The 27,042-nt window shown below is 39.3% G+C and overlaps 1 long non-coding RNA gene across 1 annotated transcript; it reads right to left on the reverse strand.

The window, feature by feature from the left end:
* Window positions 1-1,361: 1,361 nt before the first annotated feature.
* On the reverse strand, window positions 1,362-26,546 carry LOC309660840. Its single transcript, XR_014263668.1, has 2 exons — window positions 19,375-26,546; window positions 1,362-19,316 (listed from the first exon to the last, which is right to left on the reverse strand). It is a non-coding gene; the product is annotated as an uncharacterized lncRNA (long non-coding RNA).
* Window positions 26,547-27,042: the final 496 nt, after the last annotated feature.

Raw genomic sequence — 27,042 nt, forward strand, 5'->3', positions numbered from 1 at the left:
TAGGTACTCTCATCATTACCATTTTATAAACGAGGCATTGAGATCAAAGCCTTCCTAACTTCTTCAGAGTCACACAGCTATTATTAAACGGTGGGGACAGGATTGAAATCGAGCCTGACCTTGGAGCCTGCGTTATCTATACAATACTGGCAAGGAGGTACATAGACGCCTCCATAGATGTCCTTAATTCACTACTCTTCTAACCTTCTCCAGGAGGGGACAAATCCCATTTCTTCATCACACCTTCGTCTCAAGTTAATTGAAGCAGGGCAGGTTATGTTATTCCTTATACTAATTAGTTTTCCCCTCCATTAAATATAAATCCCAGCACTGTGTACAAAGAACCCATGAGCTTTGGAGGCAGATAAGACCTGAGTTTGAATTTTGGCTACGTTACTTAGAAGCTATGTGAACTGCGGTAGTGTCACTGAGTCCAAGGTCACTCCGCTCGCTTCATGATAGGCCAGTGAATCGGAGAAAAGGCGTTGAGGCCAGGAAGACGACTTTATTTGGAAAGCCGGCAGACCGAGAAGATGGCAGAGTAATATCTCCAGAAAACCATCGTATTGTGGTCTGGGGGCCAGTTTCTCTTATAGCACAGAGAGGGGGAGGAGATGAGGAAGTAAAGTGAAAAGGCCACAAGGTTTGCAAATGTCCCCAGGAATGGCCAGCCTCGGGGAGGGGATGCGTTAATGTCTTCTTTCTTGCAGCCATCCGCAGGTGGACGGGGTCAGGAGGTTTCCCTGAGCAAAGGCACTTTAGTTTACCATTCAGGTAGAGGGCAGGGTTCCCAGAGGCAGGCCATTATGTATAGATGGTAACCTTTTAGTGAACAAAAGCAGCGGAAAGTAAAGGTTAAAGTAAAGGAAACAGATCCAACATGTAGTCAGATTTGGTTCTTCCCTGTAACAGTAGGACCTCATTTCCTTATTTTTAAAACAGATGATAACAGTATGTAGTTTACAAGCAGTGTTTATGTTACATAAGATAATGTCTATCAGATGAATGGACAAAGAAGATGTGACCCATGTATACAATGGAATATTACTCATCCATATAAAGGAACGAAATTGAGTTATTTTTAGTGAGGTGGATGGACCTAGACTCTGCCCTACAGAGTGAAGTAAGTCAGAAAGAGAGAAACAAATACTGTATGCTAATGCACATATATATGGAATCTAAAAAAAAAAAAAAATGGTTCTGAAGAACCTAGGGGCAGGACAGGAATAAAGGCACAGGCGTAGAGAATAGACTTGAGGACACAGGGAGGGGGAAGGGTAAGCTGGGACGAAGTGAGAGAGTGGCATGGACATATATACACTCCCAAATGTAAAATAGATAGCTAGTGGGAAGCAGCCGCATAGCACAGGGAGATCAGCTCGGTGCTTTGTGACCACCTAGAGGGGTGGGATAGGGAGGGTGGGAGGGAGATGCAAGAGGGATGGGATATGGGGATATATGTATATGTATAGCTGGTTCACTTTGTTATACAGCAGAAACTAACACACCATTGTAAAGCTATTATACTCCAATAAAGATGTTTAAAAAAATTAAAAAGAAAAAAGATAATGTCTATAACAACACCTAGTGTATATATCACAAGGGTTTACTATATGGTCATTTTATTTCCTTCTTTACCAGGAAATTAGCTAAGATACTCTAAGTATGCTGGTTTGTTTATATCAATATTCATATTTTCTTAAACACTCAACCTGTCCAAATATTAATAGTTTGGATACTTCTTGGTAAGTAATTTTCCATATTGAGGTTATGAAGAAAGTGTTGTGTAATAACGTAGCTTGTGTAAGAATTGGGAGTAAGTTTATATAGAAGTTTTGCCAACTGATTTCTGTAGAAATATGAAGAGCTTATTTATCTTTTAAGTGTAATTATATTTGATTTGCAGTTCTTTTCTACTCCTTAATTCAAGACCTAATGCTTTTATGTGCTCTTCCACCAAAACCATAAATATATGACGTTTCGTTGGTCATCATGCCAGTGGAAAAATATTAGCTCAAAAATACCCATGATAAAGATCTTTCCTAATTGTTATTAATTCATTCCACTCTAAGGATGAGATTATAAAAGTTTGTATCATTGCTCTAAATAAGCATTTTAACATGAAAAAATGTTAAAGTCTATAATTAGAAGTTAGAAGTCTATAATTTTAGGGATCAAACACCTACAAACACCTTTTTTAGAAAACAGAATGACATCGCAAAGCTTAGCTAAGCAGCTACATTTAGAGCAAAATGTTCGTATGAATCAATTACAATAAATATTTATTAACTTTACACAAAATAGACATTGTTGCAGTGGAAAAAACCCCAACACATTAGGAATGCAGCTTTATTTTTATGGGCCATCTAAATCAGCGTTAAATATTAGTCTTGTTTATATTAGTAAACTTTTAAGAAGTCTAGCAAAATCCCAGAATAGAAACAAAATATAAACTTAAATTCGTATAGCACATTCTTAACATATTCATCAAAAGGTAACATTGTCCAAATAAAGATTTCAATGCAAATTTGTATTTTATATTAATGAACAAAATGATGAGGAAACTTTTTTATGTATATGGAGAAAACGTTTTGTGAAAATTTTAAGTACATAGGAGACCCTTTTTAATCACTTACCTTAAATGAGTTTAAGATGATTATCTGGGAAGATACATGGATACATAATGACTCATTGGAGCGTTACCAACTCTGGGTCATGTACATGAGGTTTGTATGTATGGGTGAACTTCCATGAACTTCTCAGGTTTTGTTGGTTGGTTTGTTTTGTTTTTGTTTCTTTTTCCTATTAAGGGTTCAGAATTCAGCTGGAAACAAAGAAGGGCACTTTAGTGTAGCTGGTATAACAGACGTTCTCTTTAGAGTTTTGTTGATGTCACACGGAAAGTGAGCTCACTGGCAATTCACACCAACGGGGCGTAAAGTGAAGCAGTGAGCTACGATGCGAGAAAATTCTATCTTGGTCTGTCCGGTTTCCAAGTATCTTACAAGCATTGATAGTTCTGTTTGGATTATCTGTTCAAAGGTGTTTGTGTAGCAAGTGGCCTTGGAAGATAGAGCTACTGTGTCCCTCTGGGACAGTGGGCTGGTGTGTCTGTGGTCCGCTGTGATAATAAGGATGATGTCTTCTTCCCAAGCAAAGGTCATGTGCAGGTTTGCTCTGGTCTTCTGCTGATACAAGATTGGGGTGGGTGGCCTCAGCTGGAGGACCTTTCCTGTGACACAAGCCACTGTGTGTGGGGGCGTCGCTTGGCCCCGTCACATAGCCTTCCTCCTGGAGCTGAGAGAAGAAGAGGGTGGAGCTCAGGCTACTGCTGTTGGTGTGGGTGAGAAACTGTCCTGTTCTCTGACCCGGGAGCATCGCGGCTTCCGCACGTCCCCCGGGAGCATCGCGGCCTCCGCACGTCCGTCCCCTGGGAGCATCGCGGCTTCCGCACGTCGCCGAAACCGTGGCCGTCCAACGCAGCTCGCAAGCACAGCATAATTCCAAACTCATCCCAGCTCTTGGTGGCTACTACAGACTGTTTACAGACCTAGATACTGTCATATGGCGTGAAACATCTATATACACCCCGGATAACCAGGAACATTTCACTGGGGTAAAATGTTATATGGGAAGTGACTCATGACTGCCTATGGAATTATAAGAACTTATCTTCCTGTTGGCTTGGGACAGGCCAGTACTTTCGGGACACTGAGAATGTTTCCAGCTGTGACTCACAGGGCTGAAAACACGGGCCTGACGTGAAAACTTCCCAGGATGTGGTCTAGCGTGAAAAGACAAGCTGGACCAAGGAGAGTCTTCTCTCAGGATTCTGAGTGGGAGACAGAATCCGACACGGCAGGTACTGCAGCTGAAAGGATGCGGAGAGAGGTGCCCATGGATGGATGTCGTCAGAGCCACGAGATCTCAGGCGAGTCAAACTTCTCAGGAAGAAAAGTGTGAGGAAAGGGAGCTCCTTTATGAAGTAGAAGGCCGAGAAGAGGCGAGAAGTGTAAACACACACAGAGCAGGAGAGATCAGGGAAGCCAAGGGAGCTCCTTTATGAAGTAGAAGGCCGAGAAGAGGAGAGAAGTGTAAACACACACAGAGCAGGAGAGATCAGGGAAGCCAAGGGAGCTCCTTTGTGAAGTAGGAGGCCGAGAAGAGGAGAGAAGTGTAAACACACACAGAGCAGGAGAGATCAGGGAAGCCACGTGGCTCCAGAGACAGAGGAGGGCTCCTCCCCGGGGCTGCCTGGGTTCTTGGCTGTTTCCAGCTTCACTTCACGCCCCGTTTGTGTGAATTCCCAGTGAGCTCATGTCCCATGTGACATCAACAAAACTCTAAAGAGAACATCTGTTATACCAGCCACACTAAAGTGCCCTCCTTTGTTTCCAGCTTAATTCTGAACCCTTAATGGGAAAAAGAAACAAAAACAAACCAACCAACAAAACCTGAGAAGTTCATGGAAGTTCACCCATACATACAAAACTTATGTACGTGACCCAGAGTTGGTAACGCGCCAATGAGTCATTATGTATCCATGTATCTTCCCAGATAATCATCTTAAACTCGTTTAAGATAAGTGATTAAAAAGGGTCTCCTATGTACTTAAAATTTCACCAAACATCTTCTCCATATACGTAAAAAAGTTTCCAGAAGGCTTCATCTTGCTCTGATGACATCAAACAAAAATGACATAAAAGTCCATGATTGAAAGATTTGTTTCTTTATGTATTCATTCACTTTAACAAATTTTTCCTAAGTGCCTTTTATTTATCTATTTATTTTTTAGGTGGCATACCTTTATTTTTATTTACTTATTTTTCAAGCAGTCACCAAGTTTTGTTGATTCTGCTACCTAGATATGTCTTCCTTATATCTACATTCTTTTTTTAAATCTATTTTTTTAACTGAAGTATAGTTGCTTTTCAGTGTTGTGTTAGTTTCAGGTGTGCAGCATCTAAGGTACGTTTTGTACACCTGGGCATGGGGAAAAGAAAAGAAGACTTCCTAAATAGAGTAAGATACAGGTTTTGCGTTCGGAAAGTACACAGTCTGCTGGGGTGAACAGAGAGCAGAGCATCACAGCACAATCAGACTGTGGAAGTGGAAGATTTACAGTGGGGGCTGCTCAGGTGAACCATTTCAGGAGGGACCACTCACTCAGAACCCAAGACAGTCTATGGATTCTTTATCTTCAATACCTCCTGAGAGAAGGGTGCCCTCAGGAACTGAGCAACGTTGTGGTCCTGATAGCCCGGACATCATCTCATAGAAGGAAGTACTAGCGTTAGACGCTGGCATGGGGCTGGTAGCAGGCAAAGAATAGGAGAGGAATGCAACCCAGGCATCAGGTACGTTCTATGTTCTGCCTGTGACTCAGCGGCCTCTCCTACTTCTTGCTATCTGCATTCCTGAATGATGGTAGACAGAGAGCTGAAAACTATGTCTCCTGGGCTTCCTGGTAGCCCAGGTCTGGATGCAAATTAGGTCACGCTAACTGGATGCATTTGTGTGAAATTTGGAACCTGGCTATGTCGTAGGAGTCATTTTTTCACTGCTACTTTAAGTACCAATAATCCCAAAGAGATGTTAGGGTTTAAAGACGGTTGTAGCGGCCAGACTTAATAGTCTGGAGTCTGGTGGGTCTAAAGGCAGCCATTCCAGGAGCCGCGGTCCACACACCTGGGTCTAGTTGTCAGCGGCCAGTGTGTCCTTGAAACCATCAGTGCAGGAGCTGCCCACGCCCCTCCTCCTGCTGCAGCCCTTCGATCATTTCGTAAGCATTTAATTTCCTGTGTCAAATCTCTTCTGCTGGAAATATCTGTTTACCACGCTCCACTCTGGCTGACACGGCATGTTCAAAGGCAAGAGATGTGGGGGAAAAAAAAGTCTGTGGTCAGGGAATCAGGATCTGCTAGATGGGTTAGAGCCAAGGATGGACGGGGCAGAAAATACAGATGGAAGAGTGTTACAATGATTACAAAGTTTTTAAGTTTTGTTTCTCCCAAAGACTTGGCATCTAGTAGATTTTCATTAAATGTTTGTTGCATGGAACTGTATTTAAAAGCTTTAGAGTTTGGCCTTTGTCCTGTAGTGGAGCCAGTGGAGTGAAGAACCATTGAAGGCTTTGACTTAAGGGAACGACACAATGAGATTTGTGCTCCTCGTTGACAGTTCTCTGAGGATGATGTGGGGACGGAATTGGAATTCTAAGGATAGAAAAGCTATCCCAGATTAGCCTGTTGCCGAGGAGGCTACTGAAAACACAGTTTATAAATTTGGGCACATTTTATGCAAAGTTTATTATGTAATTTTGAACAGCTAAAACCTTAAGATTGTCACACTCTGAGATATTGAGAATCTGAAAATTTTTAAAAATATTCATCAAGGTCACATCTTTTTTTTTCCCATTGTTTTAAATGGAAATATAGTTGGTTTACCATGTTGTGTTAGTTTCAAGTGTAAAGATCACATACTTTTAAAGCTATCAGGCAGAGGAAATTGTAAACTATGTAAACAGTATTGCCGTGAGGTGACACCAATTTGACCGGTAAACGGATATGACTTCTATCCATATTTAGTCGGTATTATGTGATTTGTTTATGGGCCTCAGACTGTCTATATATGGAGATGTATTTTATCAGATGATATTATTACGTAGAATATTTTTATGTCCTTTAACAGTATCATCTGGAGGTCATTTGCACTGAATTTGCTGAAAAATACGTCCCTAAACTTTGGGATGCACGAGAGATGACAGGAAGTGCCAAGGTCAAACTGCAGGACAAATCTTGCTAATTCATTTGAAATGGGAAACTTTAAAATATTGGACCTAGGTTGAGAAAATGAAAGGGGACGGTCAAACAAAAAAGGTGCTAAAATAGTTCGAGAGTAGTTCTACTATCCAAGAACACACCTCCTCTAACTGACATTTATTTTTATGGGGAAATTAGTTGAATTATGTGAGTGTTAATTTAATGTCTTTGGAAAGTTCCCCCTTTGAATAAAATGGGACTGCCTACACACGGCTCTGTTCTATCACCTACCACATTGCATTAGAAATACTTTCTTCCATGTCTGTGTGATGGAGAAAACATTATATTCCATATCAATCCACTTCTTCCGGCCAGATAGAAAGATGCTATTTTCCACCCTGGAACCCCAAGGTTTCCATGGAACCCTGTGATGTACGGAACTTGGAGGCTTGGCTGTATGACCCTTGCACGGTCTTCCTCATCCTAACTTCCTTTTTCCCCGTTTACGGCGATTTTTAAGGCCACACGTTGAAGCTGATGGAGCCGCTAGGTAAAAAGAAACTGAGTTTCTGAGTCACGGCATGGAGGCCCCTCCCCCCCCGACTGCCCCATCCGCGCCCCGGCCACACGTCCACACTAGGCTGTGATATAAACCGGAAATGAACCTTTGCTGTGTTAGGCTGCTGAGATTTTGACATGTTTCTTACAGAACTAAACTCACTTTGTCTCACTAGATTGCGTGTGCTCCTTGAGCTCAGAGGTCTTGCTCTATTTATGTGTACCTCTTGTTCTACCGAAACATCTGGGACAACGCCCTGCACATAGTACGCACTCAATATATGTTGAAAATATAAGTGAATGAGTATTCTCAGCAGGAGGTAATAGGTACCTTTAACTAAGGCAATGGCAGGAAGCAGTATGAGTAACTGTTTAAAGATATCTTCAATTTGGAAATTATTTTAAAAAAGAATACTTTTTAGGGCTTCCCTGGTGGCGCAGTGGTTGAGAATCTGCCTGCCAATGCAGGGGACATGGGTTCGAGCCCTGGTCTGGGAAGATCCCACATGCCGCGGAGCAACTAAGCCCGTGAGCCACAACTACTGAGCCTGCGCGTCTGGAGCCCGTGCTCCCAACAAGAGAGGCCGCGATAGTGAGAGGCCCGCGCACCGCGATGAAGAGTGGCCCCCGCTTGCCGCAACTAGAGAAAGCCCTCGCACAGAAACGAAGACTCAACACAGCCAATAAATAAATAAATAAATAAATAAATAAAAAAGGAATTCCTTTAAACAAAAAAAGAATACTTTTTAAAATATGTGGTTCTTTAATAATAAACTATATTTTAAAAATATACAGCTTTTAAACACTCGGCAAATACTGTGTCAGTATTCACTCTTCTTTTAACTCTTTTTGCTGAATATACCTGGGATTGTTGTGAAATATGAAATGAAAAGTCATGTGTAATGAGATTGATTGCCATGTGTAACATGGAATCAGTTGGACGAATTTTAACTCATGATGCCACATGTTGTAACCTAATTCATTCTCCCCACAGCTCTATCTTCTTAAATCTTTTCCTTACATTGATAGACTTGAATTTTTGAGCAGTTTTAAGTTTACAGAAGAACTGACCAGAAGGTACAGAGGGTTTTCATATACCTCTCCCTTCCCCTATTATTAACATCTTGGATTATTGTGCAAGATGTTATAGTGGGAAGATGTGTTTTATTGTTTGTTATAATTGATGAGCCAGTACTGGTACATTATTACTGACGAAACTCCATAGTTTAGAGTTCACTCGTTGTGCTGTGTTGTAAATGTATAATGACATGCACCCACTCTTACAGTATCATACAGAAGAGTTTCACTACGCAAAAAATTCTCTGTGCTCTGCTTATTCATCCTTCCCTCGGTCCTTTCTTCTGAAGCCCTGGCAACCACTGATCTCCTCACTGCCTCCATAGTTTTATCTTTTCTAGAAGGTCATATAGTTGGAATCATACGGTATGCATGGAGCCTTTTCAGACGGGCTTCTTTCACTTAGCAATATGCATTTAAGTTTCCTCCATGTCTTTTCATGACTTGATAACTCATTTCTTTTTGTGATTGCATACTATTCCATTGTATGGATGGACCACAGTTTATTTATCTATTTTCCTGTTAAAAGACATCTTGGTTGCTTCCATGTTTTGGCAATGTATAAGTAAAGCTGCTTTAAAAATTCGTGTGCAGATTTTTGTGTGAACAGAAGTTATCAGTGAATTTGGGTAAATACCAAGGAGCAAGATTGCTGGATCAGATTTTGTGAGTGTGTTTAATCTTGTAAGAAACTGCCAAACAGTCTTCCCAAGCGGCCGCACCATTTTGCATTCCAACCAGCAATGAACGAGCGTTCCTGCTCCTTTACATCCTTGTCAACATTTGGTGTTGTCAGTGCTTTGGATTTTAGTCATTTTAGTAAGTGTGTAGTGATTCTTCTTAAATTTTATTCCATGGTACTGAATTCTGTCCTATGTTTTCAGACAAAGTCCTCCTTATTACCTGTGAAAAATGGAAGAAAACAGTAGAGAACTGAGGTTTACATCTGGGAATCCAGGCTTAATTTATTGAAATCGTAGGTCACCTTGGGTCTTAGACTCAACTTTCATGTATGAACAAGTGGGAACTTCAGCTGAAAAACATGCTTCTAAGAGTTAAAATTCTGTGCAATTTACTTTGTTTATCCTTTACTGACTCCAGTACTTTCTGGCTCACGTCCGAGAGCAGGTCAGATCACTGTGATGGTGGATGAATCGACCCAGTATCCCCAAAGATCGGAGGAGCCAGTCCCAGCTCTGGAACTAATGGCCCCATGCTTTGCCCTGAATGTAGTTGCATAGTTGCAACTATGTAGTTGCACACCTTCTTTATAAAGTTGCACACCTTCTTTATAAAGTTGCACACCTTCCTTATAAAGTTGAGCTTGCTATAAAATAAACAGGTCGGAAATGGACAAGAGCAGCTGGTATAAAATTCCTTTCGACGTGCTGACTCTTTTATCTCTGCATTTATGAGATGTGACAGAAGGACAACCAAATGGTCACAGGATGGCTGCGGATTAGGGCACAGGTACGAAGCTTAGGACACTGAAACAGTTGCTTTTTGCAGATATCTGTTAACATTCTGAAGTGACTGTCGGGTGCTGAGTGAGATTTTTAAAGGTGCTGAGAGTGGATAAGAGAAATTCCTGGTCAGAGACGCACATTCTCCGTGGTTCACACTTCCCTTTTGGCAGTAAGCTTTGGGATGACTGCTCTAATTGTGACCCTCGTATGTAAATATTGTGAAGGATAGAGCCTAACAATTCATGTAATTCCAAAGAATTCCGAACTCCACACCACTGAAGCTTGGGGGAGAGGAAGGAGGGTGCGTAATGGAAGAAATTTTACTTTATTCCTGGTCTTGTTACAGAAAAAAATTATTTTTCTTATCTTTCAACTGGAAACCTGGGTAAACCTGGCTAACAGGCAAACTGACCATATCATGATGGCACTAAAAGCCAATTTATTTGCCAAATGTCCTTCAGTGAGCGCTCTGGTGATTGAATGATATTGAAAGTTGTCCAAAGGGGTGATAAATTCACTTTTATGTGTTTTGACACTACAGATAAAGAAATTACTGTCATTTCTCACGGATTTTTAATTATGAGTTACTGACAGCTGTGCAGTACCAGATCTAAATGTCATTACTGCAAGCTCATTGACTTCAGGGTACGTACAGTAGGAAAGTTAGTACACTATAATAAAGCCACTTACAGAGAGAGCAAGGGGTAAATATGTTTCAGTTTGATTTCAAACTAATTGCTAGTATATTAAACCTATTCTGTAAATACTGAACACATAGATGATATTTTAGCATCTATCATTAGTCACAAAGTATGAATGCTTGTACATTGCCCTTTCTTTTAATTGATTCACATCATAGTAAGGCCAATAAAGGTATAGTACTGTGGTAAATTGTATTTTTTGTCAATAAATATTCAATCTTCTTCTCTCTTACCACTGAGAGCACCGTACTTACCCACCCCATCAATTTTGGGTTTGGTCATATAACTTGCTTTGCTAATGGAATGTGGCAAAAGTGACATTTTGATAGCTCTAGCCTTTAAAAGAGATTACAAGTTTTCATCAATTTGTGAAGCACACCTAATCCAGTTCATAGCCTGAAGCACAGCTGCAGCCCACACCGTCCACAGCCAACAGCGGGCAATGTGAATAAGATGTATTTGCAGTGGGAGCCCTTAAGATTTTGAGATTTTTCCTTCTTGTTATGGAGCATAACATAGTTAAAGCTGACGAATGGAGATATTAACATCTAAGATTGAAGCGTTTTTTACAATAACAACAAAGAAATAGAAAGCTCTGGCATTGGCTTGGGGCTGGCTGATGTAATGTAAGAAAACTTTTAGGAGTCTGGAAAAAATGGCAAGCCGTGTTATGTAATAAGGGAATATTTGGCTGAACTTTTGAATGCAAATACCTGAGGGGCTGAGAATGTAATGGATTTGGGGTTTGAAATTCGCTGTGGTTTGATATATCTGTAAAGCTAATACAAGAAAGAATAAGCTCAGAAAAGATCTGTACTGTTTGCGAGGGGACACAGAGAGTCTAAGGAAAGCTGGAGGACTCAGAAATGAAATGGTTTCTCATTTCCAGTGAGTCTAAGATAAAAGTGAGAAACCCCTTGAGCCACAAATGCTGATTAGCGCTCAGGACACAGCATCAGGGTTGCGACCATCGCAGATGTATAATATATTATATTTTCTCAGAGGGAAACGTGAAACAGAAATTGCATTTGCAGTTGCCATGCTGCCCTCACTACAGTACGCATTTCCACTCACCCACATTGACTAACAAACACCTGCGCTGAAATTCACTCATACATTAACGCTGATACACACAGCAGCCGTGACTCATCGTATCAGACACCTGTACTCGTGCCTATGTCTGGGATTTAGCCCGTTGTAAATGCTCAGTAGTAACTGCTGAATAAATTCATGATTTTTCCCAAACTCTTAGATTTTAGATGCTGATAAATCTGTTTTCAATAAATGAAGGAGACACATATGTCCTGTATAAAAAGTCAGACTTAAAGGCTTACCAATTTAACATACAACGTAAATACATAAATAATTTTTGCGTGTGGGTAAAAGAAAAACTTTTAATTAAGACACAGTGAAGAAGATGCTTGGAAACCCCAGGGGTTATCTTTCATTAATGTTCATATTGATATAAAAAGTAATTAATATATTTTTTGGCCAAGATATATATTGACTAGATTCAATATTGTTTCTGACAAAGGGTAAGAAGACCCAAACATGAGTACTAAGGAAAAATGCCCTAAAGTAAAGATGGTCTACAACGAATTTGTTTTTCTAGTGCAGCCAGAGGTAAAGAAGAAAAGACTTCTTAAGAATTCTTTCTTTTTTTTTTTTTTTTTTGCTTTGTTGGGTCTTCGTTGCTTCATGCGGGCTTTCTCTAGTTGCGCCGAGCGGGGGCTACTCTTCGTTGCGGTGCACGGGCTTCTCATTGCGGTGTCTTCTCTTGTTGCAGAGCACGGGCTGTAGACGCACGGGCTTCAGTAGTTGTGACACGCAGGCTCAGTAGTTGTGACACACGGGCTCAGTAATTGTGGCTCACGGGCTCAGTAGTTGTGACACATAGGCTCAGTAGTTGTGGCACGTGGGCTCAGTAGTTGTGGCTTGCAGGCTCTAGAGCGCAGGCTCAGTAGCTGTGGTGCACGGGCTTAGTTGCTCCGCGGCATGTGGGATTTCCTGGACCAGGGCTCAAACCCGTGTCCCCTGCACTGGCAGGCGGATTCTTAACCACTGCACCACCAGGGAAGTCCCTCCTAAGAATTCTTGAGAAAAGTATTACAATTAATGTTATTGAGAATTTAGGAAAATTTTCCCCCAAGTTTACTTGGTTTGTGAGTGTATTGGCTTATTCTTCTGAGTTTGCATCAGTTTAAAACTCAGGGGATGTAAAACAGAATTGTCAGCATTATGTCTAGATATTCTTGTAAACCAAAAGAAACTTGAGTCATGAAGTGTGTAACAGTACTAAGGTTGAACTGCACTTGCTTTTTCCCTGCTGTCTCTGTCTCCATGACAGAAGCAGCTGTAGAATGAAGGGAAAGATCTTAAGCCTTCTAAAGTCTTGAGTCATTTTAGAAATTCCTTCCCTTTGTATTAATTACATACTTTAGTTTGATGCTGCGTTCTAAGTGTAGTTTCACACAAGAGCCTGAAGACACTAAAATCCAAAGTAGTCTTCAGAAGTCTATCCAGAAGAGAAAAATCTGTTAGAAATGAGCATGTATAGGAAAAAATAGAAAAAATTTGTTTTAAATTTATAATAATGGAAAAAATTTAAAAATACTGTTTATAAGACTAGAAGCTTAAAGTGTGTCTTTTCACCACAGACTTCAGCATCCCTTCCACTGATATTCATGAATTTTATTACAAAATTCCTTGGCTTCACTACACTAGCTTTACCAGTTGTTGTTTTTTTCGTGGACCTGTGTGAAAAATTAAGTATTTCTCTCTTATTTTACTCATGTATTTACTTTGTAGTTGAATTAAATTTATAATATATAGATCAAAGTCTTCCCAATTTGCAAGAAAATTAACTGTTTATAAAATATTTAAGATATTTAAATTTGTTAGAATCCAAGGGACCTCAACATTCCTTTTGAGCTACTCAGTGAAAGTAGACTTTGAAAATCCAAGAAGAATCTTAACTGAAATTCCTATCTTAACAAGAAGAGAGAGAGAGAGAGAGAGAGAATTCCTAGTATGATGGTCAGGGACCGTCATACTGTGATGATTTGACTTATGATTCTTTGACTTTTGGATAGTGCAAAAGCACCAGGCATTCCGTAGAAAGCACACTTGGAATCTGGGGTGTTGATCTATTCCCGGGCAAGTGATTTGTGGTTCAGTCCTGTCTTGTGATGCTGGGTTGCCACGTGATCACCAGGGTAAAAAACCGATATGCTTACAACCACTCTGCATGCAGACAACCATTCTGCTTTTCACTTTCAGTACAGTATCCAGTCAATTACATGAGACAGTCAACACTTTATTATACAATAGGTTTTTTAGATGATTTTGCCCAACCGTAGGCTAATGTAAGTGTTCTGAGTCTGTTTAAGCTAGGCTAGGCTAAGCTATGATGTGTGGTAGGTTAGGTGTATTCAATGCATTTTTGACTTATGATATTTTCAACTTACAGTGGATTTATCAGGACTTAGCCCCATCGTAAGTCAGGGAAAATAAGACATTTTGGCCAGTAACTTAAATAATGAATTAAAATAGTTTCCTCTGGAAGCTATCAAATTATCAAACCACATCTAACTTTGTAAAATATCCATGTCTAAAGAACAGTAAATATGTCATATTTAAATGCGCCTTGAAAGATTTGATTGTAAAACTGACAACTTTACAATCCTCAAATGTTTTCATTTGAAAAAAAAAAGTAAATCACATTTATCATAAACACATTTATAATTATCATGAAAATAGTAGGACTGATTTTTCTCACCAGGACTAGAAAGGGTGACAGAAAGCACAAAGAAGGGGGCTACGTAAGATTGCAGGAGATGTTTTCTGTGCACGTGCGAGTGGAAGAGGAACAGTGGTGGGTGAGAAGCACACGGGAATATTCTCTGCTGTTTTCCGCAAGGCCTGAAGGCACAGTCTTCTGGTGTCCCACGCGTTTGCATTTTTTTTTTTTTTTAAGAAATTCACGTTCTTTTATTTATTTATTTATTTATTTATGGCTGTGTTGGGTCTTCGTTTCTGTGCGAGGGCTTTCTCTAGTTGCGGCAAGTGGGGACCACTCTTCATCGCGGTGCATGGGCCTCTCACTATCGCGGCCTCTCTTGTTGTGGAGCACAGGCTCCAGATGCGCAGGCTCAGTAGTTGTGGCTCACGGGCCCAGTTGCTCCGTGGCATGTGGGATCTTCCCAGACCAGGGCTCGAACCCGTGTCCCCTGCATTGGCAGGCAGATTCTCAACCACTGCGCCACCAGGGAAGCCCCGCATTTGCATTTTTAAGTGATCGTTGCAGTCAGCATTCTTGTATCTACCTGATACAAACTTAGTAGAGCAGTAAACTCAATGATTTAGAAGAAACTACCATAATGTCCCTTGGTTTCTAAGATTCTAAAAGGAAAGCAGCATAAATTCAACATAAACTAATTCAGACAGTCGTATCATATCCAAATTATTCAATGGAGGAAATGTTGTACCTTCTTTAGCTACATCCTCTTAGGAGGTTTATAAAATTCATATTTGCTCTTAAAGGCAAGATTGAGGGATTGACTACTGACGAGGACATTGTCTAATTGTCAGTTTCTATTTTTTTTTATTTCCAGAAAAATGTCTGGAGTCTCCATACAGGTAGCTAACATTGAATAATAAGTAGCATGGAATGGTCCCACCCAGCCAGTAGTTTAAGCACATACAAAGGCCAAGGATGTTTCATAATTACAGGCTCTTCTCCCGCTACATGATCTCGCTCTTCCACATCTGTGGCACCATCATCAGGCACAGGGTCTTGCAGTTTTGTATTATAATATCAGGGTATTATAACATCCCTCATGAGAGGACTTTCAGTGGTGGACTGACCACTGTTACTGACCTGTAGAGATTTGTGGTGTGGTAAGCACTCATGGCCTCCAGCATTTGCTGCTGATTTTCCTCTATTTTTGTAAGCAGCTCTTTGCAGGAAACCACCCTCAGCAGGAAGCCCCTTTTCTTGTTACTTTAGCAGAGCTATACTGTCACTAATCTTAAACCAGGCGCCCCCATGCTCTATTCACCTCTGGCCCAAGCACACAATACTTTGCCTAACCTGTTGGTTCTTTCCGTAGATCAAAGTAGAAATAAAGAACAAGTAATTAGCAGATGACCAGATCTCTTCCCCAGCTTTCCCTTCAGTAATCTGGCAAACAAAGTGTGTGAACAAGGCAGCATCTGAAGAAAGATCACGAGGAGTTGACAAGCCTGCACACAACGGCGGATGACGACCGATCTCACCTCCCTTCTCAGTGATTCACTGAAATTACTTCCCTTTTTCCCTTTAAAAACCTTCATGGCCGAGCAAAATCTTTGGAGGTGGCTTTTGGGGACACTTAGTCCACCTTCTCCCCAGATTGATGGCTTTCGGATTAAAAGCAACTTTCCTTTCTACCAACACTTGCCCCTTGGGTACTGATTTTCGAGCAGCAAGCAGCTGGACCTGAGTCTGGTAATGTTTTGGGACGCGGTCCCATAGTAGAATGTGGAAACTGTCCCAGCTGCATTGCCTTCAGGCATGATTCTCTGTGTATTCGCCTGCTGCAACCAAGAATACTTTTTCTTTTTCTCCTCTCTCTCTCTCTCTCTCTCTCTCTCTCAAACGCACACACTTGATGATGAGGGGAAAACACCTTATTACCAGATGTTGGTTTATTAAAACACATTAGCTTTATAAATTTTTTCCAGCATTTTCCAAAAGGTATAAGAGAAAATGTATTGGGTAGAAAAACATGATAAATGAAAAATATTTCACCATTCATCAAACTTACCTCATTTGTTCCCCTGCACTGGGCATCAGAATTTGGTAACTGGGATAAAAGAATGATTTCAATGGGGAGGCCAATATGCAACAGTTTTTCTCCTAAGGCTTCATATACTTATCAAATCTTAAACCAGATTCATTAAATAGCCAGTGTGATTCACACATCCACTCATTACAGAGTAACTCCTGACATCAGGGACACTGGCAGCTACATGGAAAACGAGTGACACGATTTCTGCAACGGGGCAGGTCAGGTGCAATGTTTACACCTGAACCACCAGAGGGCCTGACTCACACACGCTGGGTCAGAATCTACAGAGAGTGGAGCCCAGGGTCTTGCCCGTTTTTATATTCACTCTCTGGGTGATTCGAAGGCACACTAGTGAAAGTTTGAGGGTAATGTGTAAATTTCTTCTCAAGGAAAACTTAACTCTTAAAACGAAAGCAAAGCCATTAAAAATACCAGCAAATGCTTTGCATCCTATGTCGCACTTTCAAAATTTCAGATTGTAATTTTCACATTTTTTAAGACATCATTTCATTTGCTAAGTTTAGGATGACAGCATTTCCCTCATCCAACAGAGACGAAAACCGTGGCAAACACAAATTGTTTCAAATGCTTCCAAATAGGAGGATCCCTAAGATTTGGATTAAAGTACGATGCTTCTAAAATTCTAGTTGTTTACCCCGTTTAATTCCATGCTCTGTAAATTCCTTAAGCTTCTTTTTTCCGTAGCCCCATTATGTCACTATTATTCCACCATGAGGCCCAGAATTGGGGCAAGTATTTATCAGACCATCTCAGGCCATTACCCCAAAGTGTTTCAATGCTCTACTTAATTTGACCATGACAACTAGCCCAGCTGTAAAATTTCAACAGGATATGAATTAGCACCCAGAACCACATTTTGGAGTGTCTCAACTCAACTAATATCATATCATATCATATCATATCATATCATATCATATCATATTGCATTATACTGTATTGTATTCTATTGTATCATAAACTCATAACTTTCTAACAGGTCTGTCTTTTGCTGTACAGTTTTGGCCCAGGGTCCCCAGGACCCTGGTGGTGAGTCCTACTTTATCTCATTGCTAGAATCTTGAGAAGTACCCATGTCTTTGGCTCCTTACCTCACCATAGAGCACAGTCAGTACCAGCGTTACACCCCAAGCAGGTAGACTAATGTACACTTATAATACACATTTTCAACCTTTTCCTTTCGGCTAGGGCTCGTAGGAACTATTGCGTATGCTACACGCAGAATCTCAACAACTGGTATAAATGGATTAGTTAAATAGGTATTGGAAGGCTCTGAAGATACTATGGAATGGCTTTGGGTTTAAAGTGTTAGAGATTAGGGAAAATCCTCCATTCTCCCTGGGTGATATAGTCACTGGGATCTCATCCAAATCTGCCCTCGGAAGAGGCGATTGTAGTGCCAACTGTTAACGAGTGTTTTGTTTATTCAAAAGGTTGATAGCTGACATCCTTTAGAATAGTCACGCAATACGCTAACATCTTTGAACACACTCAATTCTCTGGCTCAATTTTTCCATCTACATCAGGTCTTTGATGTTGATCATTTTTGTTGGCTCATTAATTCAATTTTTCTTTGTTCAATAAATTCCCTGCATGCTGATGTTGAATTGCCAGGAATAAGAATACTGATGATAGAAATGGCACCAGAGAAATCACTGCTATTCTTGGCCACAGACATTTCCAGTCTGAACAATAGCTGTTTTCTTCATAGCTTTCACCAATGTCATATTTTAAGCAGGGATTTTGTGGGCTCAACAAATGAATGGAAAAGTCTGTAAAATATGTTGCAGAAATCTCTCACAGGTAGTCAGGAAATTTGGAGTAGATTATCAGGACAGAAAAGTTATATAGAGATGTCTAGGTCAAAAGACAGAGTGAAAAAGCTGACGCGTGTGGTAAAGTGTGATGCAGTCAGCAGCTCCGCCATGCTCTTCCCAGCTGATTCTTTATCCACTGCTATGAAAGAAATTAAAGGAGGGAGGCCAGGAGACCTGGCTATTTGAAGATCTAGGAAGTGTTAAGAAGGCAGGTTTCATAAGAATAGAACTATCTTAAGGTAGTTTATTTTATAACTCGGTATAATAAAGCTCTTATCCTTTTACTTTATTTATTTTCAAAAAAATTTTTATTGGCGCACAGTTGATTTACAATGATGTGTTAGTTTCAGGGGTACAGCAAAGTGAATCAGTTATATACATACTCGTATCCACTCTTTTTTAGATTCTTTTCCCATATAGGTCATTATAGAGTATTGGGTAGAGTTCCCTGTGCTATACGGTAGGTCCTCGTTGGTTCTCTATTTTATATATAGTAGAGTGTATATGTCAATCCCAATCTCCCAGTTTATCCCTCTCCCTTTCCCTCCTGGTAACCATCTGTTTGTTTTCTACATTCTTATCCTTTTAAGTGATAATTATTTAAACCAAAATTTTCACAGATTGCAAATATCCAAATAGTCAATTCCAGAGTCAAGGGATATGAATGAGGGAGAATTAGGGAGGACACGGGTAACATGCTCATACCAGAGCTATCTGCCTTTCTTGGCTTTTCCTTCGAAGCATGAGTGGGAGGTAACACATGCAAAGAAAACAATATCTAATTGTAAAACACATGCAGAAGAATAAGGAGTTTTCCTGAGAAATACCTGAGACCTAGGGAAATTTCCCAAGTTTATTCAAATCTTCTTCATCTTTCCATCTCTCCAGAGACCCTCAGGAGTGACAGCTGCCCCTCCAATACTCCCAGTCTTTTCAACCTTTCTCTTGCTGTTCTATACTGCTTTTTTTTTTCTCATTCCTCTTTAGTGATCTCTTTATTATGTGAATCAAGATAAACCTTCGTAGACTTTTTCCTTTGGATCACCACAGTGACTCCCAGCAAATGTACTTCATTCTGAAAGTTTACCTCAAAAGGTCAATTTGTTTCTCTAGTTTAGAAGATGTACTTCATTCTGAAAGTTTACCTCAAAAGGTCAATTTGTTTCTCTAGTTTAGAAGAGGCACCTCTTGTTAGGAAAAGTTGATTATACTGAGACATCAAAGGTATTTGTGGAATTAACTTCTCTGTTTTCAGACACTGAGTTCAATGGCTAGGGGTACTGTATTCGCTCATAGGCGGTCTAGGGAAGCTCCAACAAGAGTCACTAGACATACCTGACAGTTAATACTTGAGTTAACTTAAATGTACTAAAATTAAACTTTCACTCCCACTTGCCATATTTCAAAAGCTTACTTGCTAACTATGCCTACTATCTATCATGTTGGAAAGCAGGGATAGAGACCCTTTTCTTCTTTGCAGAAAGTTCTATTGGGATGACTGTTCTAGAATCTTCTATTCAAGGTGAATTCATGGACCAGCAGGGGCAGCCTCCCATGGGAGTTTATTAGGAAAGTGGATTCCTGGGCTCCACCCTGGACCTACTGAATCATAATTTGCACTCTTTCACAAGATACCTGGGGTTTCATATGAGGACACATCAGTGCCCCCAAGAGGTCATTTTGGAGTCTGCCTTTAAATATGAACTTCCTTGCAGAGAGAGCAGATTAAAATATGCCTGATTTTTGAGATGTAGAGGTCAGAACTCCATCTGAGACTTTCTTATCATGTAGTGCCAGAACAACCATTAAGCCCCTATACATTTATTTTAATAATAAGGACAATTATGATGTGTTTACAATTTTCCAAGATGTCTTCTTCAATTAAACAAGCTAATGATTTGCTATAATTTTTCCAACACTCTTGTCTTTCTGAAATTATGCTTATTTTATTGGGACCTTCAGAAAAAACGGAAATCACAGGCAAAGGGCAGTTCATGAAGATGTGACACTTTTTTTGAATCATGAAAATACTTTGGTCAACATGAGGGAGACAGCACCTAACACAGGCAGTTCTCTGGGAGTTGAATGAACTATCCACACTTGTAACTGTAGAATGTAATGGGGTCAACCCAATTTTAAAGACAAGGATAATAATTAATCTATATCCACCATTACAGATAGCAACCTGAAGATATTTAATATTCATTTAAAATCGTAAAACAAAATTCAGTTCTCAAAGTTGCCAAGCCACTCACCCTGGCCTCCTTTGAAACTGAGAAAATCTTGCTTCGCATATATTGTATATCTCATCACTTTTTACATTACTGGTGAATTGTTTAATGACAGTGAGAATTATTAACACGTCAAATATCAGAATTATTCCTGTAAGTCTTCTTAGGTAGATACTTTTAATATAATTATGTCCCAAATATTTGTTCTTGAAGATGAATATTCATTTCTTTACGAAATGCCAAGATTCTAAGATAAGCAGTTCTTGTAAAGATGTATAAGGATTAGCTCAGGCTCTGAAGATAATTTGAAAGTTTCACAATTGGGCTGGCCCTGAATTCCATCTCTTGAGATAAACCAAGGATCCAAATAAAATAAGCTAATCTGGCTCAAGTTTTGTAAAATCAGGCCAAAATTCCATCTTTAACTGGTGAAAAATACAATATTCTTTGTGGTGGCCAAACAAAAAATAATCACGTTAATTTATGATGAAGACTATGGACCACGTCTTTCTTTGAAGTGAGATTAAATTTGTTTTTCTCTGGCTCAGCTTCCTTGGTTCAAAGATTACCATTTGTATGTCTGAATTATCGAAAACACTGTTCAAAGTGAAAAAGAAAATTTCCAACTTCTAAGCTCATAGACCCTCACAGAGATCTTTTCTCTCATTCCGTCACTCTCACAGAGATCTTTCCCCTCTTGCTATATTTGATACTACTTTTCAACGCTGAAAGGCAGGATATTACAAAGGATGAGTATTTACCATAAGAACCCACTCTCTGCATTGGTTCCCACTGGCCTGCTGCACGCACTAAAATTTCACCATTAGGAGTTTATCACTTTATCTCAAGCTATATCATTTCCAAACGGCAGAGTTTTTTGTTATTGCAAAGTCCTGGGGCAGTTTTCCTTGACATTCTACTGTATGCATTCTTTTATCACATGATTAAGCTCCAGCTGTGACAGGTGGCTTCAGTTTTAAGGAATGTGGCAGAAGATCAATGGGACAGAAGGACAGAGCCAGAGCCCAGCACGCTCCCTGTGGATGCAGGCGTGGCCAGGCTGCTGAGAGGAACTTCTGGGCTGCCTGGTCCCCTGGGATGCCCTGGACAGAGAACAAGCCACACAGAGTGGAGGGGAGGGAGGAGGCTTAAACTTTATCCAGTGTAGACATGGATAAAGGACTATAATATTGGGAGACTATATCTATTTATTTATTTATATTTTTATTGAGGTATAGTTGATTTACAGTGTAGTTTCAGGTGTACAGTTTATATGTATATATGCACATATATAATATATATTCTTTTTCAGATTATTTTCCATTATGTTTTATTACAAGATACTGAATATAGTTCATTGTACTATACAGTAGGTCCTTGTTGTTTATCTATTTTACGTACAGTAGTGTGTATCTATGAATCCCAAACTCCTAATTTATCTCTCCCCTCCCCCTTTCCCCCTTTGATAACCATGTGTTTGTTTTCTAGGTCTGTGAGTCTGTTTCCCTTTAGTTGTGCTACAGCTACTTAATTCAAACAAGAATGCTCTACGTAATGTCTGAATCTTAGTGAATTTTAAGGGTCCAGCTTATTAATTAAGCAGATGGAGTTTCAGTTCAAAAGTTATGCCAAGCAAGGGACGTAAAGCAACAAAGACTTTTCATGTACCGGTAAAAATAATTCAAATAACCGCTCCATTTTATTTTCTATTTTGGATATTTGTGAAAAAGTAATTTTTAGAATTTTTGGAATCAGCAGAGTTAACTGCTGATAATTCTTCCAAATATCCATCTCATTGTCACACCACTTATGACCCAGGGCAGTAGTTGGATTATAATTCACACACTTCTGGAATATAACAAAATAGTCACTGCACTTCACCAGTGAAATTATCACAGTAAGCCACTTTAATAAGAAAAATAAACCAAGGAGAATACATTTCAGTAATTAAAAATTATAAATTTATAATGTTATGTTTATAATTTTCCAAGTTTTTTTGTGTAATCAAACATGTTAACCATTTGCCATAATTGTTCCTATTGTTAGTTTGAGAAAATAGTTTTTCCAAAACTTTAGAGAAAATGCATAAATAAATACATCGAGAATAATATAACTGAATAAACATATGGAAAGTGGAGCTGATAGTGATATAAATTCTAAGAGAAATAAACTTACCTATAAAACAAAATTGTTAATAAAATTACATTTGCATGAATCCTAAGAATTTACCTGGATAAAATTAACTGCATAAAAAAAGACTAATTATAATACTTAAGAGTATAGAGAGGGACTTCCCTGGTGGCACAGTGGTTAAGAATCCGCCTGCTAATGCAGGGGACACGGGTTTGAGCCCTGGTCTTGGAAGATCCCACATGCCGTGGAGCAACTAAGCCCGTGAGCCACAACTACTGAGCCTGTGCTCTAGAGCCCATGAGCCACAACTACTGAGCCCACGAGCCACAACTACTGAGCCCGCGTGCCACAACTACTGAAGCCCATGCGCCTAGAGCCCATGCTTCGCAAGCCCGTGCTCCGCAACAAGAGAAGCCACCGCAATGAGAAGCCCGTGCACTGCAACAAAGAGTAGCCCCTGCTCGCCACAACTAGAGAAAGCCAACCTGTAGCAACGAAGACCCAATGCACCCAAAAATAAATATTAATTAATTAATTAATTTAAAAAAGAGTATATAGAAAAATTCCTGTCTGTGAAAACTTCCATTTAAAAAATCCAAATCTTCCAATTCCATGTATGTGGAATCTAAAAACAGGATACAAATGAACTTATTTACAAAACAGAAACAGACTCACAGACATAGAAATGAAACTTACGATTACCAAAGGGGAAAAGAGGTGGGGGAGGGATAATTTAGGAATTTTAGATTAACATATACACACTACTATGTATAAAATAGATAACCAACAAGGTCCTACTGTAGAGCACAGGGAACTAGATTCAATATCTTATAATAAGCTATAATGGAAAAGAATCTGAAAAAGAAGAGATATATACATGTATAACTGAATCACTTGGCTGTACACCCAAAACATTGTAAATCAACTAGACTTCAGTAAAAAATAATAATGATAAGAATAAAAATAAATAAATGTAAAAAACCCCAGCACAATGATTAGGCAAATATTGACAATGTTTACTTATTACATTATTTGAAAACATCTGTCGACGTTCATTTAGCTGTAATTACAAATTATATTTACAACAAATTAATCAATACTAGTAATATGATTTTTCTGCTATATAGCTACAATTCTTTGGTATTTAAGCTCATAGAGTGAAATTTTCTATATATTACTCACATTTAACTCTACCTTTCATTAAATATTATTGAAATGGCAAACTCAGAAGATGGTGTTATGTAGAGGAAAGAACCTTAGATTTTGTGTCAGAAAAACTGGTTTCTAATCCAGTTTTGATCACTAATTGATTTTAGACACATCTCTTAAGTTGCCTGAACCTCATAGTCTTTTTTTTTTTAATTTCATTTAATGAACATTTACTGTGTGGGTCTATTGTGTTCCATACACCAAGATAACAGAACTAAACCCATAAATTCTTTTCTCTTACAGTCTGGTAAGAGTGGGGATAGATACACAAGGTAAAACATTCCAGTAAATGCGTGCATAGAATGATACAGAAGCAAATGGGCAAGGTGGTCAGTGAGTTCAAGGGTCAGCAAAGTTTTTCTGATGCAAGTAACACTGGAGTTTGTTATGAAGAAAAAGTCTATGTCACAAGTTGAAGGAAAAAGGAAATCCAAGGTAGAACAAGAAACATAAGACACAGATACACAAGCCAGCATACTGGAAACTACAAGGAATCCAGGATGGTAGGATAGGGAGGTTTCAAAGTGCTAGGTGAAGAAAGATAAGGGGCAGGAGAAATGGGCAGGAACATATCTATCAATATTTGCATACCATGTTAGGAAATTTAGATTTGGTTCTGTAAGCAAGGGGCAGTCACTAGAAAAATGAAAAGCTTGGAAGTTGTCACAATCAGAAATTGTTTATTTAAATAGATCCCTCTGAAAACAGTACAGAGAATGGCTCTGTAGAGGTTAAAAGCATTGCCTCTAAAATCACAAAGACAAGCATGGCCTCAGTTTCCCCATCTGTAAAGTGAGAATAATAATCCTAAGACTGTCACGAAGTTTAAATGAAATAATGTATGCAAAACACTTAGTACAGTTACCAGCAGTTTGGGTGATGATGAAGGTGTCACTGCCAGAGACAGGATGAACCTCATGGTCTTAATTTTGGGTTTTATTTGATGATTTCTAATGTCATTTCAAGATTCATGGGTTGGGGGTTATTTGATTCAATGAATCATAGACGAACAATACAACAAATTTTGTTATTTGCTGAACAGTATAATGATATGCTATAGAATTTATACACATGACCTTGCTTAAAATAATGGTGCTACAAAGAATGGAGAAACCATCCTGTCTACCTATTTGCTTCCAGATACATTAGCATACAAAAGTAAGATAAAATATTTTCTTTAGTAACAGCACTTTATTGAATAGAAATGGATCTCTGTTTGGTAGAAAATTGTTGCATTATTGCTAAAATTGGAGAAAATTCAATTAAATTTGCCAGAATCGGAAGGACATTGTGAGTTATTGTCTAAGCTGTGCTTTTCAAAAATAGATGTTAAGCTGTTGGCCGGGGGAGAGTACAAAGTAATTATTTTAAAGGTCAGTATATTGAAACTATTGAATAATCAATCTCGTATATAAAAAAGGGTTGCGATGTGAAATAACTTTGCCTTTGGAAAACTTGCCATTTTTCTGAAATGTGAAAATAAGAATCAAAGTGACATTAATAAAACTGTTGATTTCTAAAGCAGGATAAAATTTTGTAGAAAAAAAAAATGGAAAGGACTGACTAGACAAAAATATAAAAGAAAAACCTGGAGTCTGGATGCTGAACCCAAGCTGTGATGATTCTGGAATTTATTAAAAGGAATAATTCATGGGGCATTTGGAAGCAATATTCCTGCTATATTATGCATTCATGAACTCTTTACTAGGATCCTGTGGCTACTCTGTGTCACTATACTTTGTAAGAGATGCGGACAAACTGGAAAAGATGGGAAAGGAATGAGGAAAATGAAGACAGGAACAGAAAATAGTAACCTGAGGAAAGTTCTGAAGAATTGTGTTGCTTATAGTAGAGAAGAGAAGCCCATGGGGCAGCCTGATTGTTATAATTAGATACGTGAGGTATTTTCACCAGATTGTAACTAATTATTGTTTTTTTCTCCACACCAATGTTTCCTAGAACAAAAGAAGGGTGTTTAATTAAAGAGCATTTAACTGTATATATACCCCCAAGTTAAACGTGTGTGTGTGTGTGTGTGTGTGTGTTTTTCCACTTCTTTGATCTAGCGAGAGAAGCGCTAGAAAGTTACCTCAATAATCCCTAGGAGGAGAACTCTCCCTTAATATCTGAAAATAGATCCTTCTCTTTCTGAACAGAGTAGCTTCCTTGGTCTAAAAAAGGGGCTCCATAGGCTTCTCTTGCGTTTTGCCTGGTCTTAGACCCAGGACATTTGATCTAACAATCTTTACAAAGGTAGGTGGCTGAACTGGGGAGAAGGGGCATATGGGGCCCTTTGGGTTTTGAGAGTTACAAAGGGGCAGGTTCAGAAACGCAAAGACAGTTTCTGAGAAAATGTGGACCCTGTGCTCCCTGATCCTAGAGGATGGCCAAGGATGGCTTAGAGGTATAAGCACAAGTAGCTGGGTGATACACATCCAAGCAGGGGAGATGCTTGCCCCAAGGAATTCTCAGAGCAGAGCCCTTTGGGGATGCAGGGACTCATCACCTAGGCGACTGTGGAGTATGAGTTGGTAACAGAGACACCTTGTGGTGGGGAGAAGCAATGGCAACAGGAAAAGGATGAGAAACCGAGCTTCCCCACCTAAGGGGGGTGGGGGAGGACCACAGAGGAGGGCTGGGGTCTCCTCCCAGCGTGGATACTCCTGAGGGATGTGACCACATCTACAGCCCGTCTTGGAGAAGCAGCTATGTGGAGGAGCAGCTTGTCAACAGAATGTTTTTAAAGATGAAAGGAAAAAAAAAAAAAAAAAAAAAAAAAAGATGAAAGGAATAATTAACAGGTATAAATACAGATAAGCTGAAAACATTTAATTATGCCCACACAGTATTTCTTTACAAAAGTTGTTTCTAATATGCCTAGGGATCAAATCTTCTTGTTATTAACTCTCATGGCACCCAGAGCCTCTATTTAAATTCATTAAAATTGAAAGTTTATGTTTATTGCTGTATAGTTGACAAAAGCTGGTCTTTCCTCTAGAGTGTATTCCAGAAAAGAAAGCCCATGCATCTCACCTTTGTACTTTCAACACAAGCTCCATTTTAGACTCATAGGATTACCGCTGAATCATCAACCTCTATCACACTGGTATAGTATATACTTTTGATACATAGCTTGGTAGGTAAGATACGCTCAATAAATAGGGATTAAATATCACTCCCTAATAGTCTAGAAGTTAAAGTTGAATACGTCATTTAAAAACCTTCTCATAGGGCTTCCCT

Source organism: Balaenoptera physalus (assembly GCF_965194825.1).
Source record: "Balaenoptera physalus genome assembly, chromosome: 5".
Taxonomy (NCBI): Eukaryota; Metazoa; Chordata; class Mammalia; order Artiodactyla; family Balaenopteridae; genus Balaenoptera; species Balaenoptera physalus.